Below are 27,658 nucleotides of genomic sequence, written 5' to 3' on the forward strand. Positions count from 1 at the left end.
GACTTGATGCAGGGCCCTGGAGTTCATATCACGTGCTCTAAGTGGTCAGGCACCCACTTCCCTACCACAGTATAGTGTCCACATCACAACTTCACCATTCACTGGCCCCTGCCAGAAAGGGCCTTTGGCTGCAGGGGATTCTCCCCCAGCAAAAAGAGGTGGGCTTCAGTACATGAGCATCATTTATTCAAACTGTTCAGGCAAATTTATCACTGGAGATCCCAGAAGCTCATGAAAATAGAGCTTTCATTTCTGCCTTGACAGACAATGTTATGTATGCTAATATCACAGGCAAAGTTAATAGAGATTGCCTTTTCCTTAGTGAATTGAATTTTTATTTTACTGAATATTGTTTGAGATAGATGCACTACTCAGAGGCTTCTTTTCCTAAACATTCATTCATTCCATGAGTCCCTGAGGATGCCACATGTGTGCTGGGAAGAGAGGCCTTTGGAGACCAGAATAACTTGGCTGCTGCTGGAGGGCTGACTGTCAAAACTGACATGTGATGTAGAGACAAGGGAGACACCGAGCGCGGAGGGTGACCAGCGAGCCCAGGAAGGGCACGGAGCAGGGACAGGGAGGACAGGTGGGAATTTGCTGGGCAGAGAAAAAGAGAAAGGCAGTTCAGAAAGAGGAAATGCCTCTTGCAAAAGCCAAGATCTTGAAGAATTAAACTAAGGAAGTAGCAATATAAATATAGGGAGGAGAATAATACAAGACCCATTAAAGGGGAGTGAATTCCAAAGACCTTCCATAATGGGAGTGAAGGAGCAGAGGCATCGAGCCTGACAATGTCAGGGCTGAGGAGCCGGAGCCAAGGTGGTGTCTGATTGAAACTGGGAATAGGAAGAAGCAGAATTTCAGGGAAGGAAATGAGTTCAGTCTTGACCATGCCTGTGGGACAGTCCAGGGCAGGTCTTTACTGGGCCTTGCTCCTGTGGAGGTCAGGGAATTAGGGTCCATAGTAGGAAAAAATCCAGGACATCTGAGTTACTCAGAGCATTTGATAAATTAGCAGAGAGCAGAGATATGCGGAGTACATTTTCCTACGGTTTGTAGAATTCAGATGTGTAGAAGTTGGGTGCAGAGAAGAAGACATAGTTTGGAGAGACTACTGAAGAACAAACATCCCCAGATGTAGAAAGAGAGAGAGCAGACTAGTAGGCATGTGGGCTTCTTTCTTTGTGTCAAGAGCTTTCTCTCTAATGCCTCATCCAGTCGTCCTAAAGACTGTCCCTTGTTGCTATCGTCCCCATTTTGTAGGTGAGCAAAGTAAGTCTCAGAGATGTGAAGTGACTAGCCCGTAACCACACAGCTATTACGCGGCAGAGCTGGGATTCAGATTACTGCAAAGCCTGAGTTCTTGCCACTGTGCCGAGCAGCACCACGACTCTCTGACAATGGCAAGGTCACGCCTTCAGATTCTGGAAAGAGAACAGGTGAGAGACGGATTGAAAAACCGCCCGACCACTTTGACATCCATCCGGGGCATGAATGCCGGCCTAGTTCCCCTGGGGTTTGGGAGGTAGGAGCTGCATTGAGTGACTGAAGCAGAGACTGGAAGGGGAACAACATAACGCCAGGTTCTCTTTCCAGAGCTTCACTGAGAAGTTGAAAGTGCTTTCACCCAGGCTTCGGAGCAAGAGCGTTTTTGTTTCCCCAGGTTTTTGCTGCTGTTGGTATTTGAAACTTGCACAAGCTCATCATCTGTGGAGAAGGGGTCAAAGAAGGAAAACTCAAGGACTCAGGAAAGCAAGGGGTTAAATATAGGAAGAAATGAAGTATCTAAGAGAGAGGAGGTGAGGCCTCAAGATCTAAAATGAAGGAACTATTATTCCTGGATGAGGGGGTGGGGGCACCTTTGCTGAGAGACCTAAGAACGGGGAGAAGAGCCAAGAAGCAGATAGATCTGTGGCTTTGGAGACAGGAAGCCGAAGGAGCCCTCATCAAACATAAAGCAGGGGGTGTGGGCAGCCACGGAGATGGGGGCGAGGAGGAGCGAGGTGACGGGAGGAATGGAAGCGGCTGCCGGCCAGAGTCCCGTGTGCAGTGAAGCGTGAAGACCACACACTGGCGTCGCATGGAGAACGTAACCCTCCCGTCTCCTTGGCCAGCCCTCAGCCGCAGGTGAGCAAGGAGGGGGAAGCAGACGGCTCTGCGGGTTCACAGTTGGGCTCTGGCAGAAGGTCAAGGGGGAGAGGGATCCCACCGGACTGGCGGGACACGACACGGAAAAGACATTTACCAGAAGAAAGGCTTGTTGCCATGTATGTTGTGACGGGAATTGGCAAGACTTTTATATCATCAGGAGTCTAATTCAGCTCAGTTTTGAACAACGTTGAGATAGCTCTCCTTAATGCTTTGTTTCAAGGTTCCCTAATCTTGTACCCCCACCTCTCTTTCAACACACAGAAGATAAATGCTAAAGTGACAAACTTCCCAGTTTGCTTCAGGAGACAGAGGAAAGCAAAGCTAGAGGGCCATCTAGGATGCAGAGAGGAAAGCGTGAACCGTCTACACGCACAGGCAGCTCTCCGGGCCCGTGCCGTGCGCACAAGTGACGCCGGGTCTGGGGAACTCAGGACTGCCAGTGCTGCTCTCCTCCAGAACTGGTAAGCGTGTCCTTGGAGGCTCAGCTTGCTTGGAACCGTCTTCTTCCACATTCTTCTCCTTGCAGCAGTCTCTATCCTTTTATCTTGAAAATAAGGCCTAGGACCTGGAGGGGCTTAATGCCTCCAAAACTCTAGCAGTTCATGGCCCTTCCTTCTTGTTGAGTGGCCAGTCTACAACCATTTCTGATGCATCCTCCGGGGACCCTCACCCCCAATGCAAAGCGAGAAACATTCAACTATGAGAGCTCTTCACAGAGTGAGAGACATGGCCATGGAAATTATAATCCTTTTAGGGAAAAAAAAAAAAAAAATGAGTGGACCCAGGGTGCTGGGTCTTTCCAGCTTCCAGACGGATGCCAAGCCGACATCAGAGGCCCAGGCTTGGGACAGACAGGAAGCCAGGATGGAAAAGAATGCCACTGTTTAAACACCTTCCCGGAGTCTTGTGCCTCTTCACCAGAGTCTTAAAAACCATTTGATCCAAAATACTTAAAAAATGGTCGAGGGGCGCCTGGTTGGTTCAGTCAGTTAAGCATCTGACTCTTGATTTCGGCTCAGGTCATGATCTTATGCTTCGTGGGTTTCAGTCCCCCATTGGGCTCTGTGCTGACAGTGCAGAACCTGCTTGGGATTCTCTCTCTCCTTCTCTCTCTCCCCCTCTCCTCTCTCTCTCTCTCTCTCTCTCTCTCTCTCTCTCTCTGAAAAATAAATAAGTAAACATTTTTTAAAATAAATGAATAAAGTAATTCCAAAACGTAGCCCCTTCTCATCATCTCGGCCACTATCAGGCCAGTCCAAACCACCACCTTCTCTTCCCAAATCATTACATGAGACTCTTCCCTCTTCCCCCTGTTTCTGCCCTTGCACCCACATACTCTTCCAATCTAGACACAACACAACAGCCAGAATAATCTTTTTAAAGCTTAAGTGAAATCATGTCACTCCTTTGTTGAAAATCCCTCAATGCCTTTCCCTCTCAAAGTCCTTAAAATGGCCCAAATAATTACCATGGCCTGAAGTCCTCACCATCAGCATCCCCAAGGACTCCTCTGTCAGGCTCATCCTGGCCCCACCCACACGGGTCTTGGGTCCCATCTCAGGGTTTTCATAGGCTCCCCCCAGGTCTCCTCCTGGCTTGTTCCCTTGCCCCTTCAGATCTAGGCTTTACCTGGCCACCTTATTTAAAACTGTCAGCACCTCCCTCCACCCACCCAACTCTCTTCTCTTCCCTGCTCTCTTGTGTTTCCAGAGCACCGATTACTTTTCTTCATCTGATATAGTTTAACTTGTTTATTTGCTCATTTTCTCTCTTCTACCCCATTCCATCCCTCACTGAACATAAGCAAGCTGGGATATTTTTTTCCTCTGTTTTATTCACTTCCTGATGTCTACTGCAAAGACCAAGAGGAGGGCCTCAATAGACCTTTGTCAACAAATGCATAAAAAATCAGGTCTCTCTTCACTTTCTCTCCTTCCTGTAATTTCTATCACCTTTTGTGGTTTTTTTAATTTTTTTTTAACTTTTATTCATTTTTTGATAGAGACAGAGCGTGAGTGGGGGAGCGGCAGAGAGGGAGGGAGACACAGAATCCGAAGCAGGCTCCAGGCTCCGAGCCGTCAGCACAGAGCTCCATGTGGGGCTCAAACTCACAGACTGTGAGATCATGACCCGAGCTGAAGTCGGACGTTGAACTGACTGAGCCATCCAGGTGCCCCTGGATTTGATCTGATCTGTGAGGATCCCTCCAGTTCTTCTCTTTCTCTGCCTCAGATTTTAGAGTCCATTTGTCATTCATTACTGCTAGTGAGTTTTCATTTAATCTGTGCCATTGTGGACTATTTTTTAATTTCCAAGAACACTGTCTTGTTCTCCTGCTCCTTTTTCATAACTGCCTAAGCTTGTGTTTAATCAAAGCAGTGGCTCCTAAGCGCTTTCTGAGACCAGAAAAGACGCTTCTGTTTTCAGCATTAACTATTTGAGTCTGGGGGGGCTTGCTTGGATTGCAGGGCTAGACCCCTCCTTATGCCAAAGTGCTGGCTCACAGAGCCACCCAGTGGCTTTTTCCCACGCATCCGCATTTGTGAGCAGAGGCCTTGACTGATCCACTTGGAGTCAGAAACCAGACATCAGGCTCCAAGTCCTTCCTCCTGCTGCCGCTTCCCCACGTGGGCCTCACTGCACACCTGCCTGACACAGAGGTACACCAGATGGTCCTTTAACCCCCTTTCCAGATTCTGCAGTTGATGAGTCCATGAGTAACATACTTAATAGCATTTGATAGTTATTGGATAATTTTCTTATCACCAAGGTAATTATCAAAGTAATTCCACTTCCTGGTCATTACCCTACACAATATTTACAAGGCGGCTTGTTAAGCATGGTACAGAAATCATAGTTTTAAAAAAAATTTAGAAATGATGCTTATTGAGCACCACTGCATCCAAAGTTTAGGTTTGTCAAGGGACATCATCCTTGTTTCTGTGAAGCTTAAATACTCATTGGAGAGTGTTCCAAATGATCCACAGCTGTGATCCAAACAAACCCAAACTTAGTGGGTAAAAACAACAACCACTTTCTTATCTCTCCCAATTTCTGGGCCCAGGAAACTTGGCAGTTTGGCTGGGTGATTTTGCTGTTCCACGTGGCATTGCAGAGGTCACTTGTGGTATTCAGCTGGCAGGTGGACTCTTTTGGAGGGACCAGGCTGGTTTCACTCACACATCTGGTAACTTGGAAAAGATGGGGACAGGGCTCAGCGGTGACTGTCAGCCAGAGCTCTAACACTCCCTCTCCAGCATGGTGATCTCAGAGTAAGTGGACTTCTCAAATGGGGCCTCGGGATTGCGAGCCTGGGTGTTTTGGTAAATGAGACAGAAACTGCATGGCCTTTTATGACCTGGTCTCAGAGTCAATGGTAGCATCACTTCTGCTATATATTATTGTTCCTAGCAGCCCACTCAGATTCAAGGGAAAGGGGCATAGAGACACCACCTCTCATGGGAAGAGTGTCAAAGAATTTGCAGCCATGTTTTAATATCCCCACAGGAAGCAATAATACTTAAAAAAAGAACCTCTTTAAAAGAAACCTCTTAAAAAAGAACTTCTTAAAAACAACTTGACCTATGCATGACTGTTTACAGCAAATCTATTCATAGACACCAACAATGAAAATAATCCAAGGGCCCTTCAATGGTTGAGCAGATAAACAAACTATGGTACCCCCTATGATGGAATGCTACTCAGCAACAAAAAAACACGTATGTTATTGATACACGCAATAACTTGGATGAAACTCAATGGTATTATGCTAAGTGAAAGAAGCCAATCTCAAAGGTTACATCATCTGTCATTGCATTTATGTAACATTCTCAGAATGCCCAAATGATAACTATGGAGAACAGTTTAGTAGGTGCCAGGGGCTGATGGGGTGACTATAAAGGAACAGCACCAGGGAGTTTCTGGAGTGTGGAACAGTTTTGTACGCTGATAGTGGCAAGTGGGTACTTGTGTTAAAACTCGTAGAATTATACTCCCCAAAAGTGTCATTCTTACTGGTATGTTAATTTTAAAAATAAAATAAAACATGGGAATGCAAGCCGGTGCAGCCACTCTGGAACAGTATGGAGGTTCCTCAAAAAACAAAAAATAAAACTACACTATGACCCAGCAATTGCACTACTAGGCATTTATCCACAGGATACAGGTGTGCTGTTTCGAAGGGACACGTGCACCCCCGTGTTTATAGCAGCACTATCCACAATAGCCAAAGTATGGAAAGAGCCCAAATGTCCATCGATGGATGAATGGATAAAGAAGATGTGGTATATATATATACAATGGAGTATTACTCAGCAATCAAAAAGAATGAAATCTTGCCATTTGCAACTACGTGGATGGAACTGGAGGGTATTATGCTAAGTGAAATTAGTCAGAGAAAGAGAAAAATCATATGACTTCGCTCATATGAAGACTTTAAGAGACAAAACAGATGAATATAAGGGAAGGGAAACAAAAATCATATAAAAACAGGGAGGGGGACAAAACAGAAGAGACTCATAAATATGGAGAACAAACGGAGGGTTACTGGAGGGGTTGTGGGAGGGGGGATGGGCTAAATGGGTCAGGAGCACCAAGGAATCTACTCCTGAAATCATCGTTGCACTATAGGCTAACTAATTTGGATGTAAATTTTTAAAAAATAAAAAATAAAATAAAAAAAATAAAGTGGGTGGGAACAGTAAATAAATAAATAAATAAATATAAAACAACTTTGAACCCAGTGACAATTACCTTATTCTGGGCTGACTACATGGGCACTGAGGCAATTCTGAATAAGAGACTTCATCAGTTGTGCAGGGGATGCATGTGCTGGGGAAGTGAGGGGAAAATCCTGTCTCATACTCTTCACGCCCTCACCAAGGGCTCTCAGTTCATTCTGACCTGACTCAGGAGTGGAGCCCCAGTGAGTCCTGCCTTGCCCGACAGCCAGGGACGGAACAGAGGCACAGAAAGATTCAGGAACCTGCAGGAGTCACACACCAAGTCGGCAGCTCTGATTGCCAAGAACCTCCTGCTTAGCAGAACTCCTCATGGCCCTGTGAGCATCTGACGGCAGGCACAAAGGACACCCGCCAAAACTCCTCCAGACCCCTCCCCAAGCTTCATTTTTCTGCAATTAAAATATTTGTCAAAGACGATTTAATCCTACTGCTGTAAAGTGCTATGTCAAACAGATTTGGCTCAACATTTTTAAATGTTCTACGAAATGGTTACTCCCAACAGTAATTCAACTATGTTACCATGGCTTTAAACAAAAACAGCAACTAAAAAGACCATATTTTGACATACCAGGAAAAATCATTTTGAGGCACAGAGTCATGAATACTTCGGTAGAAAAAAAAATTAAGTCCAACTGTAACAGAGATCCCTAAAATGAAATCTCAGAAAACCTGTAAGTCAAAGGAGGGACAAATACAAATCTAAGGAAAGCAGAGGCCATGATATTAATACCAAACCGTGCAAGAGAGCGGTTTTTTGGGAAATTCTTGATTCGTTTAGCTCCATTTCTATTCACCACACTTTGTTTGGATTGCCCCTTTGGATCAGGAGTAGTCTGAAATATAGCTAATGGTAAATCCAAATTGTAAAGTAGACAGCTATTTCCATAAGTGAAAATACACGTAGATGTGTAAGTAGGTTAAGTCCATTTATGTGAAAGAGTATTTAAGTGCTAAGGACAGATTGTGGCCTGAGGAGCCTCAGGGAGGGGGGAGGGAGGAGATGGAAGGACATCTTCGAGGTTCAGGCGCCTGCAGAGGGAGAACACAGGGGCACAGGGCACGGCGGGGCCAGAGATACACATGGCCACAGACCGTGTGGGTAGAGAACTTGGTGGGTAGAGAACTTGGTGGGTAGAGAACATGGCGGGAGGCCACAGACACTTAGGAAGGCACACGCCTGCCCCTGCCTGAGTCACACTGGTGGCCCAGACTCCTGGACATCACTCCATGCCCTGACTGAAGCCAGATGAGAAGAGGAAGATCTCACGCCAGACACCAAGAATGGACCGCTGCACCTCAGGTTTCCCAAGGGCACCCCTGCTTTCTATTCCTCTCCTTCTGAAGGCCCCAAAGTACTCGATTACCATTGCATCTGTGAGATATCTAAGGTTCCGCCTTCCCTTTGGCCTTCTATGTCTCCATTTTTTTTCTTTGCTAATTTCTTGCTGGCAAATAAAGACCAAATGAGGAAGAAACAATCTCTTAGAGAAACCAAGTTGTGCTTTTTGCTCCCGGTCTGTTACTAAAGATGTCATCAAGAATCCTCTGTGGTTTTGTTTTTTGTTTTTTTGTTTTTTACGGTCTACCCAACACACACAATGTAGAATTCTAGGGGGGAAATATGCAATGGCACGAGGAGGGTCACATTATGATGTTGGGAAGCACAGTCAAAAAGAACATCAATCCTCACTGTGGTTTCACGTCCAATTTACGTCACAGGTCAACACATACAGTAACTCCTCCAGGAATTATAAGGACAGAATAGAATAAACCAGTGTCCTAGGGAGGTTTTAACGTATCTACTTTGATACACATTTTTAACAGTTCAAGTACATAGAAATCAAGACATAAAGAATCCAAATAATATACAATCTGTCCCTGGTTCGGAAGTATGCACATTACTTTTTGCTATTTCAGAAGAGTGCTGTAGGGGGACTTGTAACAATTAATCATGTTTTCAATTACAAAGAGAAAATGAAATATTAATTCTGATCTTCACTGTAAAACTCACGTCTCTGCTCAGCCTGCCTATGACATGTCCTGGAGAAAGACCAACAGCCCAGTCATGTCCTATAAAATCTACACAGAGAGACAGTGAAGTGCATAGTCCCTGGGATCAAACGGGCTGTACCTGGCTCCAACCCTGTCATTCACAGTGTGACCTCTCTATACCTTAGTCGTCCTCTTCTTTAAAATGGGGAAATGACGGGGGCGCCTGAGTGGCGCAGTCGGTTAAGCGTCCGACTTCAGCCAGGTCACGATCTCGCGGTCTGTGAGTTCGAGCCCCGCGTCGGGCTCTGGGCTGATGGCTCAGAGCCTGGAGCCTGTTTCTGATTCTGTGTCTCCCTCTCTCTCTGCCCCTCCCCCGTTCATGCTCTGTCTCTCTCTGCCCCAAAAATAAATAAACGTTGAAAAAAAAAATTTAAAAAAAAAAATAATAAAAAAATAAAATGGGGAAATGACAGCCGTGGCCTCAGAGTACTATGGGGCCAACTGAATAGAAGGTTAGAGTAGGTGTTAGTTATTAAATACATACATAGAATTTCAATCTATCCACACTGGGAATCATTGAAATATTTATTCCCTTTGGGGAAAAAATGTTATAGGTAAAAGGCACATTTATTCCTTCTAAATTCATACTATTTTACAGTAGGAAATGCGGTACACATAAAATGCTTCTGAAAGTGCCCAACAAATAGAAAATGCACAGTAATAGCTATTATTATTATTACTACTACTACTACTACTACTACTGCTACATCATCCAGGGCTTAAAAACACTATTAAAAAGAAGCAATTCAAAGGAAGAAATGGTTCGTGCGAGAGATTTGCAACTTTAAGGCTGTAAGTGTGGGGGCATCCAAGAAAGGAAATAGAAATCTTACACTCAGAAAATTTCAGAGAATAATTCTCAGTCTGTATTACTCAAGAGCTTTAAACATGCACAGAAGAGAAAACCCAGCTCGGCCTGGCTTAAAAATAATCAAAACACACAACTTGCGATCCAAGTTAATACAGCTTTAGAGTTGGTTGACCCAGGGGCTCTCCAATGTCATGAAGCTCTAAGCTTCTGTCTTTCTCCCACAGCACTGTTCCATCTTCTCATGACTACAGTTTGGCCGCCTGTAAAAATCAGACGATAGGCTTCTTCATTCTTGCCTAGAGGAGGTCCCACTATTTCAACATAAGTTTCTGCACCCCTGTCCCTGAAGACTGTGGCCAGGGGAAGGGCTGGTGCCTACCTGAAGCAAGAACTGGGATGGGTGCTCACCTTCCCCTCCGATGGCAGACGGCAGAAAAGGGGGGAAATTCAAGAGATAATGTGGGCAGTAATAAATGTTGTAATAGTGCTGAATAGTGAATAGTAGTAAGTGCCGAATAGTTCACCACTGTGTTCGCTGTATCCCTGAGTGAGTTTTTCCGGCTGCAAACATTGGATAGTTAATTAGCTGTGCACACCATACACATCCTTTGATCCTTTGAGACAGATTTGCCACATGCGAGCAGGCCAGTTCTGCCTGAAGGGTGGCCGGTGAGCTATTCTGTCAGAAATCATTTGCTGACTAATTAAATATCCAAAGAGATCAACAGGCTTCTCGTGTGGTCCCTTTCAGCCAAGTGTTTCTGTGCTGGGCAGCATGAAAATCCAGGATGATGGCTCCACTGGGCTCAACATGGAGATGTGGCCCAGAAGGCCATAGTCTCACTGTGCCTGAGGCTGAGACCAGGTCAGGAGGGCCAATGCTGACCCAGGCCCAGGCCGTGCTCCCTCTATCGTACTTCCTCAAATTAGCCGTGTTGATTACGCAGCCAAATTACACAGCTTTCTGAATTCATCCAAAATTCTGACAAAAGATTTTTTTTTTTCCAAGTCTGGTTTATTTCCAAAGGTGAAAAAGTCTAAATTGTAAAATATTTCAATGTCTCAACAAAAGTAAACAAGGGAGAATTAGGTGAAAAATCATGGAAGTTTATAAAAACCCCTACACAGAATGAAGAATCCCCAAGGGCATTTGTCTGGTTTAAATTAATAACTTAGGCTACGATTAAAACACCGTTTGTATGAATCCTCCAGTTACCCCACATAATGAGAAAGGTCAAGGTATGACCATGTGTGACGTATGGTTTGGGGCCTTGCTCACATTCTTCCATTTGGAATGAGAGCTCGCCTAACTTCACCTGGAGGCTCTGTGCCATTAGCACGGAAGCATGTGCCTCCTGGAATCTCAGGAACCTGTAGCCCCACATCTAGCCTGGAGTGATACTAGCTGTGGGCCCTGTGCCTTTTCGTTTAAAATTCACTCAAACAATATAAATATCCGTAAGATATAAATAAAGAGCTAAAGAAAGAGTAAAATATTTCTTTTTTTTTTTTTTCAACGTTTTTTATTTATTTTTGAGAGAGAGAGAGACAGAGCATGAACGGGGGAGGGGCAGAAAGAGAGGGAGACACAGAATCGGAAACAGGCTCCAGGCTCTGAGCCATCAGCCCAGAGCCCGATGCGGGGCTCAAACTCACGGACCGCGAGATCGTGACCTGGCTGAAGTCGGACGCTTAACCGACTGCGCCACCCAGGCGCCCAAGAGTAAAATATTTCTTAACCAACTGAGGCAGAATCACTCAGAGAATCGTGGCCTAGGTACAATGTTCATTTAACCCTATAAGCATGTACTTACTCTCTTGGGAACAATGAAGCCCCATTGTCACATCCATTTAGTGGCATCTGTTTACCTTCTCAAGCACTTCCCTCACTGGTGGCTCTTGGGCAGTTTTACAGCATCTCAAATATGTTTTTGGGCATCCACTCAGGGGATCACAGTTACTTTGTTTCCACCTTAGTAACATGGTGAATCATGTTAACACATTTCCTTTTGTTGCACTATCCTGGCATGGCTTAGACAAACCTTTCTTGGTCTGGACTCACTATTTTTTTCAAAATGTTTGTTTACTTTTGAGAGAGAGAGCAGGGGAGGGGCAGAGAGAGAGGGGGACAGAGGATCCAAAGCGGGCTCCGAGCTGACAGCAGCAAGCCCAATGTGGAGTTTGAATTCACGAACTATAGATCATGACCCAAGCCAAAGTCAGACACTCAACCAACTGAGCCACCCAGGTACCCCAGGACTTACTACTAAGAACATTGATTTGTTAACATTTTAACTGACATTCTGCATCTCTGTTTATGAGTGAGATTAACCTATATATTTTCCTTTTCATGCTGTTCTTTTTCCAATGTGGGATCAAGGTTATGTTCACAGTTTAGAAAAAGATGAGGACTATTTCATCTTTTCCGGTGTTCTGGACCAGTTTAAATGACAGAAAGTATCTATTCCTTTTAGGATACTATTTTCATAGTACTTTTTGAACTACCTCTTCAATTTTTTCCACGGTCATTGGGATCTTTTGGAGCTTTCTGGAATCAAATGTAGAAGTTTAATTTTCCGGAATTTGTTCTTTCCATTTAGATAACTTAAATATATTTTAAAAGGGTTTCTTTTTAGAATAAATGTTTTACGTTTCATGAACCACACTGAGCTTCTTACTCTTCTGTCCTAATATTGTCTCTCTTTATCTCTTGACTACTGTCAAGAGGTTGATCTATAATGATACTTATAATTTTTTTCATTTGTCAGTATTCATTAATTTGTGATTTTTGTTGTTTAATGACTCCTTTCTTTTTTTTTTTTTTTTTTTCGACGTTTATTTATTTTTGGGACAGAGAGGGACAGAGCATGAACGGGGGAGGGGCAGAGAGAGAGGGAGACACAGAATCGGAAACAGGCTCCAGGCTCTGAGCCATCAGCCCAGAGCCCGACGCGGGGCTCGAACTCACGGACCACGAGATCGTGACCTGGCTGAAGTCGGACGCTTAACCGACTGCGCCACCCAGGCGCCCCAATGACTCCTTTCTAAAATACATTTAAAAGCAGGAACACTCCTCTGAGTTGCATTTAAACATAATATGTCATGCTGTTGGTGGTATTTATTCCTAAATAGTCTGTACTTTGTAACTGATATTCTTTATAGTCAAGAGTTGTTTAAAACACTGATTTAGGTTTTTTGGGTTTTTTTTTTTTTTCAGAGTGGATCGATCAGTTTAGAGGGACTCTCTTTTTGTAGGTATTACCTTCAGAAGGTATAGCATGTATGTTTTCTTATATGTGTGATAATAGTCATAAAATTTCCCCGGGTGTTGGGAAAGAACATGTATCTTGCTTATTAAATATTATAGTACATCAGTTATATTAATTGTATTATTCAAATCATCCAAATTATTACACATTTGTTGTCACTATTTTGGCCACTTTCTGAAGTATGTGCAAAAGCACACATGATTAACACATCTTAATGGGTTTTTTAACTCTTGCAAGATGAACATTGGCTGCAATAATTACAAAATTCAAAAAAAAATAAGTACGGGGCACCTGGGTGGCTCAGTCAGTTAAGCGTCTGACTCTTAATGTTGGCTCAGGTCATGAATCCAGGGTCATGGGATCAAGCCTGCATTAGGCTCCACATTGAGAATGGAGCCTACTTAAGATTCTCTCCCTCTCTCTCTCTCTCTCTCCCTCTGTACATTTCCCCCGCTCACATACACTCTCTCTCTCTCTCTAAAATAAAAAAAATTAAATAATATGGATTTATGAATGGATAGAAGGATAGAAAAATGGATAGGTATTTAATAAAGGAAACAGCAAAATATTCATTGTAGACTCTAGATAGTGTGTGTATACAGACGTTCAGTGTATAATTCTTTCAACTTTTCTGTTTGAAGATTTTCATAATAAAATGTTCAGGGGCTCCTGGGTGGCTCAGTTGGTTAAGAATCTGACTGTTGGTTTCAACTCAGGTCATGATCCCACAGTTCACGGGATCAAGCCGCACATCAGGCTCTGCACTGACAGCACGGAGCCTGCTTGGGATTCTCTCTCTCCCTCCCTCTATATCCCTCCTCTCCTCGCTCACTCTCTTTCTCTCTTGAAATAAATAAATAAACATTTTTAAAATGTTCAAAATAAACATTTTTAAAGCCAACTTCATGGATGTGTGCTTTAAGAATGCCCACCAAACTAAAGTCCTCAAAACAAGTCCTCACTTGTCTTCATCACCCACAGACATTTACGACTGAAATTGATGCAAGAAAATAGAGCATCGCTGGTCTTGCAAATAAATGCTCAAGTTTAAAATCTATAATAATAACAACAGTGAACACTAAAGCTTCACTGTGGACCAGAGCATGTATTATCTCATTTGCTCTCCACAACAGCTCTTTGTGGCAATAATTAATATCATCATTTTATAGGTTAGAAAACTGAGCCTCTTATAAGTAAGGGGATTTTCCTACATCTAGACAGCCTATCAGTGTCAGAGCCAGGATTCAAACTCAGTTCCATGTGACTCTAGAGCTCACACCCTTTAGCCTGCAGACTCTGCAGACCTGCTGGGTCAGTACAGGAGCCACTAGCCACACGTGGCTTCCAAGCACTTGAAATGCAGTAAGTCTTCATTGAGATGTCTTCTGAGTATAAAAGACACAGCAGATTTCTAAGACTTGGAACAGAGAAAAAAGAAAGATCTTTCTGATCATTTTTTAATATCATGGGCTAAGATAATATTTTGGAAAACCGGGCTGGATAAAATATTTTCAAAAGTAATTTCGCCTGCCACTAGAAAATGTTAAATAACATATGTAGCTCACACTAAATTTCTGCTGGGCGGTGCTGCTCTAGTCCTATTTGACTCTGATATGAATTGTTTTGTGTTTCTCTCCTCTGATGTGAATCGACGGCCTTCTTGCGACAAAAATAAGAACACTAAGAAAGGTGGCAAAAAGGATCACATTAGAAGCACATTGTGCCAGCCTGAACTTCAAGGAAGGGAGAAGGTGTTGTCCTATGTGGGACAGTGGAGGCAGGCAGGCTTAAGACTGCCAGGCAGATGGCATAGAAGGGCTTGTGGGCTGGTTTAGCTACAGGAGGGGTTCTTCTGTGAAGGTCAAATAGACCTGTGCACACGAGGATGGGCCAGTCATGGGAGTCGCTGGTTACCGAAGGCCTGCGACATGAAAGCGTCTCGACTCTGCTGGATTCACAGAGGCTCATGGTCATTTAGTAACAGTGACTTTCACTCCCTGCTCGTCTCAGCCTCCCCTGCACAGAAGTGTGGAAGAGGTAAGAGTAGAACCCCAGAGCAGCAGAGATAAGGCAGTGCCTCCAGGGACACATGTGGCCCCTGGGCTCTGGAGCCCCAAAACACTGCGCCCCCTCCACCCCGTCTCAGAAACCTGAGCTCACACTGAGGCAAGACTGGAACGGAGGACACGTGAAGGGAAGTAACAGCCTTAGGTATATTGGTGCCAGATTGTGAATGTCTTTGGAGTCTATCCTAAAGGAAATGGGAAACCACTGAAGGTGCAGCAACAGGAGGCAAATTAACATCAGGTTGGCAAGAGGGACAGCATCATGGAATTTAATTGAAAAAGACTGAAAAGTCTGCTGGTTCTCCAGGAGCGTGTGCCAAATGTGACACTTTAGCAAGATGGGAGACTGCTGCACATTGCCAGGAGGGGCTCCAGGGGGACTTCTAAATCCTTCCTCTAGATGTTCGATTTCACTATAAACCCGTTTCTAACGTCCTTTCCATTTCTGAAATTCCCTGACCCTGTCATGCTGTGATGTTGGGGCTGTTCTTTGTTCATCTTTCCACATGTTTCTGAAGAGGAATAACTGATAGAATATTGACTGATTATATGTAAGCCATAGAATACGCACACAGTGTATGTTATAATAAAAAGAACCATCCGAATGCATGACGTTTCATTTCCAGTCATCCTAGCTACGCCCTCTGTCATATAGAAGATAATATCTCTTCCATTCTCTGCCCCAAATGAAACGGAATTGTAGAATACTGCAGATATTGTGGTCGTCGTGCTAAGCTACACTGGTTTTAACAAAATAAAACCGCTCAGAATGGAATGGTGGTGCGCATCCTCCAGCCTAGTCCTTGGAACCATCCCCATCAAGTTGCCAAAGTGGTTTACCAGTCTTGTAGATTGCAGCCTTCATCGTGACCTTCTCACAACCATATTCATGGTGGATGGCATTCATGGGGCGTGAGGAGCCGGCTGGGCTCCTTTCACATGTGTTTTTCTGACGCAACTCTGCAAAGTGGGTCCTAGTGGGTGCTCATTGAACTGACAGGAAAACTCAAATTCACAGACTTTGTCCCCCTCCTAGAAGGGCATCTCTCCAGACCCCACGCTCTTTCTAGGACCTCAGGCCACCTCTTAACACCTCCACATAGATACTCAAACACCAGGAGTTTCCAGATGCCCCTACCCTTTACCCGGAATTCCCTCAAGGCTAAAACACTCTGCTTCTTCCACCATTCTCCATGATCCTGAATCCTTTCTCTATCCCACTCACCTTCTGGTGGCCATTCCCCATCCACCCAACACCCCCCACCCCAGTTACTACTACTGTTACTCTAATTGCCATTCACTCCATATCTTTATCAAATTCATCGACAAGAATGAGGAGTAAAACAAAAGGCAGCACAGTATGGGTATTCAGCTGTAGAGTCTGGAATTCCTAGGTTCCAGGGTCAGTTCTGCTACCTGTGAACACCGTGATAGGGTCAAGCTAATGAAAATGGCTGGGCCTCAGTTTCCCCACTCGTAAAAAGACAATTATCTTTGCTCCCTCCCAGAAAAGTAGAGGCACAGGAATGGTGCAACTAAGGAAAAAGCCAAATCAGGCAGAAGCAGAAGTACCCTTGTCTGGAGAGAAGACAAGTTCAAGTTCTGATGCACTACAGAAAAGGTGGTATCATGTAGCATTGAAAGCATGGACCCTGGAGCCAACAACCCTTGATTCAAGTCCTTAACTACTTTGGTTTCCTCCTCTGCTTAACAATAATAGTAGGAGTATCTGCCTCACTTAAAGAAGCTACCTTATGGATCCTGGCCAAAAACCCTGTTACAACAACACCCAACTTTTCTGAGATAATTTGTTGGTGGAAGAGGCGCCTGTAATTCTAACACAGTCTTCAGTACATGGGAAGGCTCGCCTCTCAAAGATTTGTTTATTTATTCGTTCAAAAAAAAACATGTTGAGGGGCATCTGGGTGGTTCACTCGGTTGAGTGTCTGACTTCAGCTCAGGTCATGACCTCATAGTTTGTGAGTTTAAGCCCCACAGCAGGCTTTTGCTGCCGTTAGCACAGAGCCTGCTTTGGGTCCTCTGTCCCTCTCCCTCTTTGCCTCCACCCCGCTCATGTTTTTGGGTTACAACAATGAAAAAATATGCCTGACCTCATGGAGCTTACATCTTATAAGAATAAGCAGTAGATAATAAGTAAGCAAATCAAGTAAGTACTACGGTATAACAGCACAAAAAGAGAGGAGAAGACAGGTTGCAATGTTAAGGAAAGCAAAGCGGGACCTCGTGAAGAAAATGACATCTGAGCAAAGACTAGAAGGGGAATATCAGGAGGAGGAGGAATTTTGCAGACAGAGGTGCTTAGCGGTAGGAATGTTCTCCATGGATGCGTGCCTAGTGCCCCAGAGGAATAGCAAGGAGGCCATGGGGAACAGACTGAAATGAGGGGAAGAAGAAAGGTCAGAGAGATATGGGGGCCAGATGGTGGAGGACTTGTGGACCACTGAAAAGGTTTTAGCCTCTGCTCTAGGTGAGTTGAGAGGCACTGCAAGACTTTAAACAGAAGAAGGCCACGAGCCCTCTGATATTTTAAAGGATCATTCCAATGGTTCTGTTGATAGTAGCCTATAACAGAGGAAACTGAAGCAGCTTCTGTTAAGAAGCTCCCACAATAGGGACACCTGGGTGGCTCAGTCAGTGAAGCGGTGGACTCTTGATTTCAGCTCAGGTCATGATCTCACAGTTCATGAGATCAAGCCCCACGTCAGGCTCTGTGCCGAAAGTGCTGGAGCCTCCTTGGGATTCTCTCTCTCCCTCTCTTACTCTCTCTCTCTCTCTCTGCCCTTTCCCAGTACACACATGTGCTCTCTCTCAGAATAAATAAATAAACCTAAAAAAAGTAGAATCTCCCAAAATAATCCTTAGTTACAAGCAGGCTGTGTCTTCAACCAAAGAACAACAAAGGAGAGGTTTAGTAATTAGATTCTAGACATGTTTTTCATTTTTCTCTTTTTTTGTGGTAAAATGGCATAACATAGAATTTATCATCTTCACCATTTTTAAATTTTTTAAATTTTTATTTCAGAGAGAGAGAGAGAGAGAGTGCATGTGGGGGAAGGGAGCAGAGGGAGGGAGGGAGAGAGAGAGAGACGATCTCAAGCAGGCTCCACACTCAGCACAGAGCCCGATGTGAGGTTTGATCCCACGACCCTGGGATCATGACCTGAGTGGAAACCAAGAGTCAGACACCCAACCAACCGAGCCACCCAGGAGCCCCGCATCTTCACCATCTGTAAGTGTGTGGTTCAGTGGTATTAAATACATTCACGTTGTCATACAGCCATCACCACCATCCATCCCATAACTCTTCATTTTGTAAAATGGAAACTTGAACATCCTTTGAAGGTAGAGACAGCCATATTTCCTGACAGATGGTGGACATTTGATCCGATATCATAAGCATATCCTTTTTTGAACAAAATGTGGTCCAGGCATCAACCATTGGGCTGTGGACATTACTTCTGTGGAACTGGTCTGTTGGAGATGTTTCTATAAAGAACCCAGGACTACTGGGCAAGCGGCTGCATGTCCAGACCTCTTGTCTGAGTACATTATCCTATTACCCTGAAGGTCATACGGGATTTCTCTTACACATTGTTGGAAATTGTCACCAAGGTGTTTGAAAAGCCAGAAGCATTCTGTTGGGTCCAGGAGTCATAGTTGGTGCATGGACAGACAGAAGATGCTAAAGCAAAAATGCATCCTGGCAATTAGGGCTGCAGTGGCTGAAGCCAGGCCCAGGGCTGAGGGGAGATGGCTCCCCCCCACAAGGCACTGCACCCTCTCGATATGATCTGGGATGGGAGAGCCCAAGCACCACCTCCCAGGGTTCTCAAGGACCCACGGCGCACCAGCAGCCCCTTGGGCTACTCCGTCTTCTAGCTTACCTTCTGCTTTTGGACACATTCCCAAAAATATCATGATAGTCTGGAGCCAATGGAAGTCCCAAATGTTGGCAACATCTTTCTGTAAAAGGCCCGATGGTAAATATTTTAAGCTTTGTAGCCACCTGTCCCAAGTCACAAGTCTTTTGATTTTTTCCACCCATTTTAAAAAGTAAAAACTATTCTTACCTCGCTGGCCGAACAAAAACAAGCTGTGGCTGGATTTGGCCTGCTGGCCATAGTTTGAGGACCCCCAGACTAAACCACGCATCTCAAAAGGGCCTCATGGGCCACCATGGCAGTCCCAAGGGTGAGGTCTCACTGTCCAGCTCTCCAACTGCCTGCCTTGTCCCCTCCAGTGCAGCCAGGCTGGGCACAGAGCTTCGAGGTTATGCTTACCATGGTCAACTTTCTGCTGGGGCCCTAGCTTAGTCATGACTGCTGTAACAGTCATGTACCAAGTGTGGGCCCACTGCTAAGTCACAGAGATGCCGCACAAATTAGAACAAGTCACCTGCTCTTCACAACACTTTCCTGCCATCTACTGGAAAAACTGTTATAATAATAAACAGAGCGACACCAACTATGCATTTGAGTAGCACTCCCTTAGAGTTTTGCGATGATCTTGTGCTCAATTTAAGCAGTGGCCCTGAGTTCAGGAAATATAGAAGGGGAAGAAACTCACTCACAGGACTTCCAGAAGATATCATGTAAATGACAAAAAGATCTCTCTTCCACAACTTTCTAGAGTTTGTGGGATAGGAGGCAGACGGGAGAAGGGAAGCAAGAGATCTCATTGCTGTTCTCATCCAATCTTTGCAGGATGAGACTGGAACTCTGCCCTACACTGAAGGCATCCTGAAAACACAAAGTCTTTCTCAGGTAAATGGGATTCCTACAAACTTGCTTGGACTCTGGAGAGGCTGAGAAGAGAGGAGACCATCAGCACCTGCTGATTTGAACATGCTTCTAAGGGGCACACAGCACTGAAGCCCTATTAGTTTTGAAAGGACTCTGAGCTGAGGGCCAGGAGAACCTGAGTAAGGCTAAGCTTTCCCACTGACTCTATGACCTTGAGTGAGCACCTGGCCTCTTCCTGCCTCAGTTTCTTGGTCTTTCTGATAAGAACAACACTACTAATGATGCTATCTCATGGAGGTCATGTGACAATGGTATGCACTCCGTTTGCACAGCATTATAATTAGAATGTGCAATCCAGCGACCAAAAGGCTGGAGCGAGAACAGGAAGTAAATGGAAAAGGTCTGGTTCTACTTAAATAAAGTGTAATCGAAAAACCAGGAAACACTGCAAGATAAGAGATAACATGAGTCCAGGCTTTCAGGACCTAGCAACAAATCCCCAGGTGTCCAAATGAAAAAGGAAAAGGGTCAGAGACTGAGACCAACTCATATTTGCAAAGACTATAAGGTCCACCATCTCTAATTTAAAACTAAAGCCTTTGCTATTTACTCTGGGGAGGAAGGGAAGAAAGAAACAGGGGGTGATCTGTTTCACCCTGCCCCCCAAGTCTCCTGAAATTCCCAGCATTCTAAGGCAGGGAGAGAATCCAGGTCAAGAGTTCCCACAGCAAAACAGGTGTGGGCACAGTGTAGGCTCAGGAAACCCAAGGAGCATGTCAGATGGAACCCGGGGGGCCTGGGATGCAGAGAGCCCCATGTCAGGCCTGGGGTGGGGAGCAAGCATAAAGTGCAAACATCAGACTCAGATCTGGTAACAAAACCATCCGAGGAAGAGCCAGAGGATCCCAGTGTTGTGACAGCTGCACAGGGGCAGCTCAGCACCGGGGATGCCTGTGTGGGGACAATGGGTCCTTTGTGGGTGCAAGGCAGGGGGGTGGTGCAAGGGGGCCTCTCCAGGACCCCGGGAAGGGAATGTTGCATGGGAAGGGCTGAGCATTACAGTTCACCAAACTGTCTACCATGAATTGACAAGGCCTTTGACCAGCTTTAAAAACCAGTTTCCATCTCCTCATCCACATACCATAACTGAACTTCCATGTTGAAGCTTCTGTCTGGAAACTTGGGGTTTCTCTGGGTCTGGCATGTTGTAGAGACTGCCTCCTCCTTCGAGCCCAGAAGGGCATTCAGCACACACATGGCACACAAAACATAGACAATGTCCAATTCCACTCTGATCTGAATTAGGAAGGCAGGAGCCCCAAGGGCTCACCAGCCATGCTTTCTATAATTTTCTTAAGAGATTCAGGAGCAGGATTCAAGCTCTCCTCCTTTCACATCTTGCTGCTCTCATCCCTCATCACCCTTCACCACGAGCAGCCACCACGAGCCAGGTCCACAGGGCACAGCTACCCTTGGCCTCCATGACTCTGTCCTCGGAGAGTGGGCACTGTACCCTGTGCTGCTCACCAAGCCACAGGCACAAAATCCTCCCCACCCCCCAATACCCCACCACAATCTGAGCCCAGATTGTAAATTTCAGGGAATTTGAAGAACTTGGAATGAGCCAAGGGAGCTATAACAGAGAATAACTTAGAAGTAAGCCCACATCTGGCCACGAACTGACACTGTCTACCTTACTCAGGATCCTCTGTACGGCCAAAGGTGACCAGCCACCAGAGCTAGCAAGGCCATGATCCGGCCTCCATCTGCTACTCATGGGGGATGTTTCTCAATTTGTTCAGAATTCAGACATTTGGGATACCTGGATCTGCTCACAGACCCCAACATCTCCCAAGTCCCATGTCCTGCCCCGGAATCCACCATTTCCCAGGATGATTGACAATAAAGGCCCATTCTCTTTAAGACAAACCCACTCCACTCAAGGTTGAGCCTTGGGGTCTTGACCTGATGGCCCACCATGAGGCACAGAGGATGGAGTGCAGATAGATGATGATGATGCTTGGGCAGAAGTGTTCCTTGTCGCCCAAGGGCCTTTCCTTCCCCAGACAAGTAGACATAGATTTGCCCCATGATTTGGGGAAGGAGAGTCAACTGTGGAATCAAAACACAAAGACAAGACAGACTTAGCTTCTTACTTTAAAAGGTACCATCCAGGTATGAAGCCAAATATTTGAAATAGAAAGATACAGAGTTTTGTTACCCACCACGACTACTGTCCTCATCTTCAATGCATCCATATATGTGAAATGGGAAGCTAAGAATGTATCTTCTTTATATATGTAACCTATTGTATGCGTCTGTGGGTATCAGAGTGTACCATGTGTGTATATGTGTGTGTCAGTATGTGTGTGTGCGTGTGTGTGTGTCTGTGTGTGTCTGTGTCTTAGTGTCTCTGTGTGTGCAGGAGTATGTGTGCACCCTCCAAGCTGGGGAACTGAAGGAATTGACGGGAGAGGAAGCATAAGGCTCAGGCCCAGCACCAAGGCCATACTCTCCCCCCTTCCCTCTGTAGGCTGAGTGGACACAAAGCAGACTGTACTTGAAGTCTGAAGGTCTGATCTAGAACGGAAACCAGAGGACAGTAGCGGTGAGCCTCTTAGAGAGACCTGTGTCATCCAGCCTCAGGGGAGAAGTGGGTCTGAGTATGTCTAGGCACCAGAGGACACATAACAGCCCCACCTGACCCACACAACAGGCAAGAGAGGCCATCCTTAAGTTCGAAAGGGACCAAGGGGGACTTGGAAGTTAGATAACCCGGGTGGATCTACTCAGAGTCTTGAAACTGGCCTATGGGAAATTGCATCAAAGAACCCACTTGGACAGCCTCACTGTCCACTGAGACCCAGTGGAGATTCTGCTACCACCTCAGCAGCTCTCTCTGCCCAGGGAGCCAGGGAACCATAGGCATCGCTCCCAGAGCCCTGCCCAGCCCGTTTGTGGGTGGCCCAAGAGAATAAGGAACATAAATTGGAAATAGGCAGGGATCAGCAGAGGCCCCCGAGAGACCAAGGCCTTAGTAGAGGCTGGCCAGCCTGTGGTCCCAGGTGGGTGGTGGCGTCCAACCCTCTACACTCTAGTTAGAACCAGTCCAAGGATACAGTGAGAGGGAACCAGTGAGTTTTAAACCTAAAAATGGTTGAGCAATCATTAACTCGGGAGAGTTAACCAGGAAGTGGTGATGTATCTGTAACAGGCAAAAAAGAGAAAGAAACTAGACGGGGATTACAGGAAATAATGGCAGTGCCATTTCCTTTACAACCCAGTCTAACTGAGAGCTCTGGCCCACTACAAAGACATTTCCAGCAGTCCGCCAGTCTGTTTAATCGGCACCCTGAGTAAGTCCCCATGGAGAGGCTGCACCAGGTAGAATCCACCTACCCTGCCCTTCCCTGAAGGCCTGTCCCAGCCCATTGTCACACCAGTGTGACAGATGTCCAAAGCAAAGGAGAGAAAGCAGGTTCCATCAAAACCGCATGATTGTAATCTACGCTGCTGTTGCTGTTTTTAAAGGATTCCTTCGGACTCGAATGATCCGTGTGGAGTGAAAGTCAATAAACTTCAGACCATAAAACAGAGAGCAAACTGCTCCAAGTTTTCGGACGATTTTGCAGTGTAAAGCCCAAAGCCGTTGGGAAAGGTTCCTAAGCGTGCCTGCACTGCCCCCTGCTGGAAACTTCCCGCACCAACGCGCCTCGGCCACGGGCTGTCGGTGTGCACCGCGAGAGCGCTCAAAGACGCCCAGGCGTCTGCGCTTCCCCCATAACCCGTCTGTCTTCACAAAACACTTCCGAGGCGACCTTCTAAGTAGAGCCGTTCTTAATTCTTGGAAATCGCTGCATCCGGACGCTGACTCGGGCCCGGGAGCTGCTCTGGGATCCCCAGCCGGACCTGCGGACCACAGCGCCCAGACCGGCCGGCTGACTGTGGGTTGCAAGCCTGGACCGAGGGGAAGCTCAAGGAGGTGATAACGTGTTTTCAAACAAGGATGAGCGGCTTGCTGCCATTGGAGTCCCCCGGGGCTGTCCCCTCTACCGTCTGCTAGCACATCAGAAAAAGCGCCTTCCATAGCAGGGAAGAGGACCCCTACATGACATGGCTTCTGAGCCCAGGAAGTGACTGGGCCCAGCTTGGGAAGAGGACCCCAAATCTCTGATTGGGCACAAGTGCTTCCTGAGGGGGAGGGGCAGCAGCAGAAGCTGCACAGAGATAGTGTAAAAGTGCCATAATCAGAAAAATACAAGCAAACCTTTGGAAAACTACCCAACATTAAAGACCACGTTTGAAGGTTCCTGAGTGTCCAACAATGTGGGAATGGGTATGTTATAATTAGTAATAGCCATTTAACAGAGGGGACAGTTTTTATTTACTAATGTGACCACACTGTGCCTTTAAAATGCACCCAAAAAAACCAGAAATGTTCATGGTGACTTTCTGTTTGAGAGGATTAGTAACAAATTTTTCCACTTTGTATTCTCTATATTCTTATATTACAAGCTGTATTGTTCTTGTAATCCTAAAAACATCTTTATTTTTAAAAAGAACACTTGGAGGGGGCGCCTGGGTGGCTCAGTGGGTTGAGCGTCTGACCTAAGTTCAGATCATGATCTCACGGTTCATGGGTTCGACACCTGCATCTGGCTCTGTGCTGACAGGTCAGAGCCTGGAGCCTGCTTTGGATTCTGTATCTCCCTCTCTCTCTGCCCCACCCCTGCTCACGCTCTGTGTCTCTCTCTCAAAAATAACTAAACATTTTAAAAATTAAAAAAAAAAAAAAAAAAAGAACACTTGGAAATAAGAGAGGTTATAGACACACAGGTTAGAGTACTTGACCTTGGGCAAAAAGAGAACTCCATCTGCTTCCAAAGAGGTGGAAGGTGGCCTACATGATGTCCATTCTGACAGCAAGGATACAGAAGAGCTGGGGGCTCGGCCTGATTGTTCTCACTTCCTCATGAACAGGACAGGATGCCCTCTGTTGAGGAAAGGGCTGCTGGCCGAGAAACTGGAGCCTGAGGAGTGGCCACGAGAGCTCAAAGGAGACACATAGGGGACAGGAGTCTAGTGTTCGGTCAGAGGTATAAATCTGGCACTGGATGGCAGGCAGGGGCTGGTGGCCCCACTCCCCTGGCTTTGGGGCTATGAGAAAGCTCTTTATCATGGCTTTCCTGACTCTTGAGGGTTTGCCTTAATTTTTCTCAGCAATACTTTCGTAACTTTTAGTATAGAGATTTTGTATGTACTTTGTTAGGTTTCTTCCTAGGTATTTGATGGGGTTTTTTTTTTTAGTTTTTTTACTTATTTATTGTGTGAGACAGAGAGAGAGAGTGGGGGGGAAAGGGCAGAGATAGAGGGAAAGAAAAGAATCCCAAGCAGGTTCTGAACCATCAGCGCAGAGCCCAATGTAGGGGCTTGAACCGTGAGACCATGACCTGAGCCGAAACTTAATGGACTGAGCCACCCATGTACCCCCTAGATATTTGATATTTTGATGCCATTGTAAAAAAATACTTTATTTCATTTTCTAATTTGTTGCCATTATGTATGAATACAATTAATTGTTTATTGACTGTGTCCTGTTACCTTGCCCAATTGCAGTATTATTCTAGTAGTTTTATTTTATATTCCATAGGATTTTCTACATACACGCAAGTGCGCTTGGTCAAGATCTTGCTCTCATAGTCAAGAGGAGATGTAGCTAAATATTATTAAAGCTGCACAGAAAGGTGCAAAGATCATAAAATACGTAATGACAAAGTGCTGTGGGATGTCTAAGAGCTCTAGAATCACTGGGTAACATGAAACCCTTAGGTTCACAACCAGCTCTGTTTTTCACAAAGTGAAACATAACTGCCAGAATTAAGCTTCACAGCTCCGTGACACAGGCAAGGTTTGTTGTCATTATTTGAGACCCAATGGTCTCAATGGTGTGCCCAGTGTGGCAGAATGATGGATCTCTGCTGGGTGCGTGATTTTTATATTTGTACACTTCCCACCATTGGGCCAAAGATGGTCCTTGGAAGTTATCTAATGATTAAAACCATTAAGCTGGAAAGGACCTCTGATGAACCTCTTTTCTAATTTAGCACTGCTACTCTAGAAGATTGTTTGCCCTCTTGAGGCACAGACATGATCAGAGCCAGTTAATTATGCCCCTCTGGGTTTCAGAAGCACTTTCAACACACAGAAGAGAAGCAAAGTCCCTCCCTCTCCTGTGCTCTTCAACCGGACTTGACCTACAGTCTGACCCAACATCTATTTCCTGTTCGGAAATCCACTACTTTTTTTCATGGAAACTATACCAACTTAACCAATTCATTCTATAAATTCCATGTTTTTTTCTTTCCCCACCTGGACCCTAGGATTCTCCTTTTGATGTTCCCTCCTTTGGAGGGTGAACAAACCAGAACCTCATTGATCCCTTCCAAACAATACCATTTAAGCCTCCAGCAGTCTGCTTCCCTGGGGTCTGTCAACAAAACAAACAGCCCAGAACTCATCCAGGACTTCTCAGGAAAGAAAAGGGAGGGAAAAGAAACTTAAAACTACTGTGCCCTCTGGTGGTCATGAGAGAAACCAAACATACCAAAATATCAAATTTCCCAAAAGTTCTTAAGCTACATTTAAAAATATTTGCTTATAATTTTATAAAATATACCTTTACCATCAATTACATCTTTATAAATGTTACAAAATAAGTTATATCTATAATTATTAAATCTACTCTTTAGATTTACCACTACTCTTTTTTTTACTCTTTCTTAATTACAGTACTATTTGTACCTATTTGATCTGTTTTTCTTGATCTTTTCTTTCGTGAATTGTCTTTTTGAGGTTTACAATTTTAAGGTTTTCTTTTCTAACTTGTTTTTTCCTTTTATTCATATTATTTTTATCTTATACTTCTTTGAATCCCCCTTCCAAGAAATGCATATTGAATGTCTTTTGGTTTTTTCCTTTAGTGATAATAAAAACACTACATGTGAATTTTCTCTTGAATACTGTTTTGATAAAAATTACAGATTTTGGGAGTACCTAGGTGGCTCAGTCTGTTAAGCATCTGACTCTTGATATCTGCTGAGGTTGTGATCTCACAGTTGTGAGATCAGGCCCCACGTCGAGCTCCACATTGAGCGTGGAGCCTACCTTGGATTGTCTCTCTCCCTCTCTCTTTGCACCCCCCAAAATAAATATACAAACTTTAAAAAATTACAGATTTTCATATGTAGTGTTGTCATTTAATAAACAGCATGTTGCTATATTTCTTAATTTCCCACTTTAGCCAATTCTTATTGATGGAATTGAGCACATTTTTTAATTTTTATTTACATTTTAGTTAATTAACATATAGGGTAATATTGGTTTCAGTAGAATTCAGTGATTCATCGCTTAAATATAACACCCAGTGCTCATCCCAACATGTGCCCTCCTTAACACCCAATACCCATCTAGCCCATCTCCCTACCTACCTCCCTTCCATCAACCCTTAGTTTGTTCTCTGAGAGTCTCTTGTGGTTTGCTTCTCTCTTTCCTCCTTTTTCCCCCCTTCCCATATGTTCATCTGTTTTGTTTCTTAAATTCCACGAGTGAAAGAATTGAACACATTTTAAATGACACAATTTTGCAATTTCTATTGAAACATTTATTGTTATTAGCTTGCTATATTATGGGAAGAATTTGTGGCCTTAAGATTTTTGTTTATTTTTTGTAATGTGTTGGTTGTCTTCATACTGTAATGAATTAGGTTTGTAAAAATTTCAGACAGTAGAAAGTCTTTCAGACT

General features: G+C 44.8%; 1 long non-coding RNA gene across 1 annotated transcript; it reads right to left on the reverse strand.

Moving 5' to 3' along the window:
* Positions 1–9,656: 9,656 nt before the first annotated feature.
* On the reverse strand, positions 9,657–19,385 carry LOC123576775. The gene is made up of 3 exons (XR_006701575.1): positions 19,186–19,385; positions 19,000–19,078; positions 9,657–10,019 (listed from the first exon to the last, which is right to left on the reverse strand). It is a non-coding gene; the product is annotated as an uncharacterized LOC123576775 (long non-coding RNA).
* Between the last annotated feature and the right edge of the window lie 8,273 nt (positions 19,386–27,658).

This window comes from Leopardus geoffroyi, chromosome D2 (genome assembly GCF_018350155.1).
Source record: "Leopardus geoffroyi isolate Oge1 chromosome D2, O.geoffroyi_Oge1_pat1.0, whole genome shotgun sequence".
Taxonomy (NCBI): Eukaryota; Metazoa; Chordata; class Mammalia; order Carnivora; family Felidae; genus Leopardus; species Leopardus geoffroyi.